Genomic DNA, 6,301 nt, shown 5'->3' with positions numbered 1-6,301 from the left:
CCTCTCCTGCCACATGTCCCTGACAGCCAGACACAGCACACTGGATAATCACGATGAGATGTCTGAGCACAAACTACAGTATTTCCTCTAATGCAGCTGCAGAGAACAGGTGTCTGCACCTGCCCTGTTCTTCCCCATGCCCCTGTTTACCCAAATAACTAGAACTGCTACAGGGTTTCCTGGCTTAAACAGCAGAAGACTCCCAGAGGACTGGCAAATGAAAATTAAAAAGCAAGATAGCCATACTGACATGTCTAAATGAGAATATGGACTTTACATGATAATCATGTCTCACTTGGCATAAGACAAACTGCAGACCCCTCGTTTGCAGAATGACACACCATTCTCCAGCCCTTTTTCCTTAATACCTGTAAGATGCTGAATTCAAATCCTTGATTGTTGCTGTCCCCTAAAAGAACAAGGAGGATTGCATCTCCAGAACTGAACCCTGAGCTCACAGACTCATCTCAGCAACCTCTTTGCAAAATACCTGGATCCAAACTTTTAAAATCTCATTAGGTTCAAATAAGTCTTCTCCCCCACACCTCCAGGAGTAAATGCAACTCCAGCTCACATATAGGGAGACAGCTCGGCGTTGTAACCCAATCCCTGGCAAGACAGTTTTACATTTTGAGTAACTGCAGAGGAATGGGGAGGTTGGGTATATTTATCCTATGAAATAGCCTTTCAAAAGAAACATTTGCAATGCTCTAGAGGAGCTGCATCAAAAAGACTTATTGGAGCCTTGCTATAGGGCTTCTCACTGCCCTCGAGTTTGAGTCTGGAAGGGGTGGGGAGCCCCAAAGAGCAACACTGATGGCAGGAGTTCCCTTTTTAATAGCAGCTTTGACTTTTCTCAGCAAAATGGAAGAGAATTATCAGAAATAGGAAAACCATGAACAAACAGGTGAACGCAGGCATTAACTTCCTGGTAAAAGAAATGTAGTAACAGGTTCATAAAGCATTATATACTAATCAATGTTTTTAAATGCAAAAGATCAGAGACTACAAAAGAAATAAAATACAAGGACTACATTCAAAATGAGACCTTAAAAATTTGAAGTGCAATGAGATGCTCTTAAAATTCTGAAGTTCTCTGGTTCACATATATAGAAAGCATGTAAAATAGCTTGGCTTATTTTCTAAAACATTTTAAGAAGGAGAAATTTAGAAGTTTTCCAAAATTGAACCGATATGTTGAGAAGGTGGTTAGAATACAGGACGTGTAACAGCTCTCAGCTCTCTCGTGAACCAGGGACAGATTGTTATTTAAGACATGGAAAATTTCAAGGCACAAAAGAGAAGTCATTTGCCAGACCTAACAACTGCTGGAGTACCAGTACAGAGCAGCCACTGGTATTGTCTAGACCTGCCTAGAGGAAGTTCAGATGACATGGTCAAAAAATAAAATCACCCAGTTATTTTTTTAATGTATTCCAGGGACTGATGTTTATTTGAAGCCTTGCGCTTTCTCATTACCAAGATATTGGTGCAAGTCATGCCCTGTGTCGCTGATGAATAAAAAGAAATGTCTAGACTAGTATCAGTATGTGATATGGTGAACTCTGATAGAAGAGAATATGCATGAAAATCTTTGAAGCATCTCTGTTCTTTGAAACCAATACTACCTTTGGAATAAGCTAGCCTATGCATTTGTGGCACCGATTTACAAAGTTGTGTGGGTGCTTCAGAAAAGCTTAACAGCAAAGGCCACCATCTAGTAGTTGCTACGCCTAGCTACACCAGGCTGCAGAGACAAACTGAACAAGAATTCATCCCGTGACACACAGAACTGCTTTCAACAATCATGTGATGGTAGCCACCGTGAATTCCATCTATGCCATAACTCAAATACGGACAGTCAAACTAGTTAGCTTTCCCCAGTACAGCAACCCATGCACCCAGCTCTGACCACTACCAGCAAATGCCTAAACAAAGACAAGACACTGCATTGTTGAGATGTGGTCTACATGATCAGCTGCAGCAATGATTGTGGCTTCCTGTCCCAGCCACTGAGACCCAAGCTGGAGACTTTATTCCAGAGCTTGTGGTCAACTAACTGGTCACAACTGACATACACTACTACCACCCCAAGCACAGAGTTGTAAAAAGGTGTGGAAATACAGCTTGTTTAAAGCAATTTCAGTAACTTTATCAGTAACTACTCACTGCACATTTGGGGATGAAATGCAAACCCTTCTGAGTGCTCTGGCCATAGTTTCAGCAGAGCTGACACCACCACATACTGCCAGTTAAGGGAAGGGCCCAGTGATCCCTGCTTCCCCCAGCATGCAAAACCCACGCTGTTCCTGGAACAGCTGATCGCCAGACACTTTCTGAATTAATTCGACCTACTAATCCAGTAAGAGTTTGCTGGTCTGTTGGTTTGGGGTTTTTTTGATAAACCCGTTACATTTCTTGGAAGCATAGCCCCAGCCACTCTATGACTTAAGCAGCTTTTAGAAAATGTTTTAAAGAGAACAATGCCAGAATTTAGCCCTTGTCTAAAGTCAGTGAATAAAACTTCTGCTTTAGATAGGAAATACCATACTTTCACCTCAGAAACTCAGGCCAGGACACAAACTGCAAAATCCAGCCCCATGCTGCCATTAGTTGAAAGAAATCATCCATCCTCCTGTCTAATTCCCATAATTAATCTGCATCTCAGGTGCAGACAAGAAACACTGCAACTGGTAAAGGAAGCAATCAGCAGACAGCACAAACTGAAATGCTCTTAAATTCCGGAGACATCCCTCACCATTTAGCAGCCACTTCTACCTGAGCCTACACTGACATTTTGTTTTGGCTTTGCAGACCCAGAATTACGATATGCCTCAGCTGGTAGGGCTGCATACCTGGTGTACCTACTGGTGCTCTCTCATTTGTGCCACTGAGCCTAAGAGTTAGCTTTTGACACAAATTACTCCTGACCATAAAATTCTGAAAATAAGCCAATTCTGTATGCTGCAAAAACCCAACAGGAGCCATCACGTGAGCTCAGACCTTCCATCAGATCCCTCTGAGGGGCAAGAGGGCTATTTGTACATGTGCTAGAAAACCATAAAAGGTCACTGCAAGATCCTTCCTGGAACTGGCCACACTGCTTCCTTTCAAATTAACACAAGCATTTCACTGAAACTCAGACCTGCCCTGTAACCTCAGCAATGGTGTATTTGTCACAGCATGGTGAGGGGTCAGCTAATTCTCATGTAACTCAGCAGCAAAGCTTTCAAGGGCACAGAGAGAAGCAGTCAGTAGGAAACCAGCTGACCAGTTTGCAGCTTGACACCAGCAGTCCCCGGGAATCACAGCCCCATTCCTTGAGTGAGCATCTCGAATCCAGCTCTTTGTCATCTTTGATGCAACAGGGCTGGGAAATCTTTCAAGTGCTGGCTCTGTTCACATCACCAAGTTGGCAGGAAGGTAACCTAATCTTAACTAGGCCCACAGGGCATGGGATCATCAATGCAGCACACAGGCTGAGAGACACTCCAACTGCCTCAAAGATCTGAGTCAGCACAGTTTCCTGGATGAAACAACACAAATCCACTTGGCCTACAGTCCAAGCTGTATGAAGGAATCACAAAAGATTTTCCTGTAGCACCAGAATTTTTCCACTTGGCTCCTGAACACTAAAGTAGACCCCAGGTCAACCTGGCTGAGAGAAATGAACCATCACCTACTAAAAGAGAAACGCATAGTCATTCTGCCTTCCTCCAACTTCCTTAGAAAAACTTTCATCCCTTTTCCTCAGAACAGTTCATTGGATAGCTGAGATAACAGAAGTCAGGTCTCACAAAAGGCACATAACTCCTTACATGGTCAGACAGAAATATTCCTCAATATGTTATAGGTTCGCTGAGCATCCTCACATTGGAAGTGATTTGTGATTTAAGTACCATCTCCTTTCAGAAGGGATGTACGTGATGCTCTAGAAAAAAATAGTAACGTTACCAGGCCAATTCCCAAAGAAAATACAGTTTGAACATGGGGGAGGAGGGTGTTTGTTTTCAGATGAAAAGATGCTAAACCAAGTGTAGGCTTTTCAGGTTCTTCAAATTAACCTAAAGCTGTCCACTCCACTGCCGTGGCTATTGAATTTGGAAGCTGTCAACAGAAACACCAGGAAGAACAAATTCGTACTGCCATTGAAGATCTAAGGACAGCATAGAGCAAAGCAAGGCCATACAAATCCAGCTGAAGCTGGCTGTTGTATTCTTCACCTATTGCGTACTTGAACTTACTAGCGGCACTGTGACATCTCTGGTTTCAGAGCCTGCTCCCTCCCAAAGGTGTGTCCCTCCATTTGTTTCTCATTTCCAGAAAGTGCTGGGGAGGGTGGGAGGGAAGGGTTATTTCCTGTTGTACACAGCATCCTCTTTTTTATAGCTTGGCTTTCTCCACACTTGAAGTGAAAAGAGACATCTTCTATTTACTTCCCTCTGTTTATAATCCTGAGCAGCAAACAGCTCATGCCAGGAAAAGAACAGCCTATGCTAAGACCTAGTGCCTTAATCTGAATTCATGTTCCAGCTTATGAAACAAATAAACATTTTCAGTTTCACAGCTACCAAAGGCTTCTGAGAACAGCATATTCCCAGCTACACAAGCCCTGAATGCCTCTGCATAGCGAGTCACGGACAAGATGACCCACAGTTGTGGGTGAAGCTAAAAGAGAAAATAATCCCTTGCGTGGTTCCTTTCTATCTAGATTCACTGTACTCTCAAACTGAGTCCTGAACAACAGGAAACAATTACCAAAGATGGATAAGCTTAGTCAAAAAATTCTTTCGCTCCTCTATGAACAATCTTCATGAAGGTCAGGAAAAGTTTGTAAAGGGTTTGCAAGTCATAGCTCCAGCACATCCTGTGACACAGAGCATGCAAAAGCCATAGGCAGAGCTAATCTCATCACTTGTTCAATGTTTAAGAGCACAATGCCAGGTTCTGGTTTACTGGACAGAGAAGCTGGAGATTGCACAAGAAAGGTTTATGATATGTAAAATGCTTCATACAGACTTAACCAGACTTTACTCAGTACTCCAACTCATGACCTCCAGTGATTCAGACCACCATGATTTAAGTACCACTGTCCTCAGATGACTGTCCCACCCATAAGTTACAGCACTAATAGCAGAAGTGGAAACCATTTTCAGCCACATTTTTCAGCCACAGCAGTTGACAGCTCCACACCCTAAACCTAAACCTCCACGTATTCCATATTGATACAACAGGCTGTGACCTACAGCAACTATAGGCAGTAACATCGGCAGCCACTGCACCTGAATTCCAATGAGGATCACAAATCAGAATTCACATCCCCTGGATAGCACAAAAAATCATCTACCTTTCAGAAATGGAGAACTGACATGCAGCCCTGAACAGTCCAACATAACACGGCAAGTCCACGTTACATCGGAATAGAAAGCAAGTCTGACTCTAGGGCCTGTCAGTACTCAGTACTAAAAATACTTAAGTTGGAATTTCTCAGTCTGAATCTGCAGTCTGCTATAAGCTCCACCTGCTGCCGAGTCTTTTGTCGGAACCCTCTCCTTTTGGAAGCAAGCAAACTGGTATTCCTACGAGCAGTTATAGTTAGCCCTATGAAAGATTATGAGGAGCAACAATTTGCACAAATTAGAGAGTCTCCATCTCTCTCCCTGTGTGTCAACTGCCAAGTTGGAAACAGCTTTGGTCTCCAAGGAGGGTAAGTACAGCCTCTGACAGTCCTCTCCTGGAGTGGCTCTTCTTGTGCAAGGTCTATTTCTGATCTCCGCCTGACAGCAAATAGACCTTCAGGCATTTCCAGGAAGTCCCAGACAAAGGCATGAGCAAATGGCCTGTATTGACCTAACTGTCTCTTGGAGGGAGGCGCATTGGCTCAGACAAAAGCAAAGGGCATTAGCTCTGTTCAAACTCAGCAACGCTCAAACCGAACAAGGATGAAATAGCATCCTGGCTGAGTTTGGTGGAAGGAACAGATTGGAGTGAGTATAAACATTTCATACAAGTGACTAAGCAGTTAATACTATCTCAGTACTGACCTGGGCTGGGTTTCAGCCAACATCCTAGATGAAAATAAAAATAAAAACATTAGCCACCAATGCACTAACCTTTTTAGTCCTCTATTTATCCCTACACACATGAAATAGTAAGTTAACCCTCCCCATGCATATCATAAGAATTTTTATTTGCTGCTGGCTTCCCTCAGAAAGTTTCTAGAAACTGGGATCAACATTCAAAAGAGTCCAACAACATCTGCTCTCCTTTGCCAAAACAACAACAAAAAAAATATTCACGA

This window comes from Phaethon lepturus, unplaced genomic scaffold (genome assembly GCF_000687285.1).
Source record: "Phaethon lepturus isolate BGI_N335 unplaced genomic scaffold, ASM68728v1 scaffold4601, whole genome shotgun sequence".
Lineage (NCBI taxonomy): Eukaryota > Metazoa > Chordata > Aves > Phaethontiformes > Phaethontidae > Phaethon > Phaethon lepturus.
Note: the sequence above shows the minus strand (reverse complement) of the source record.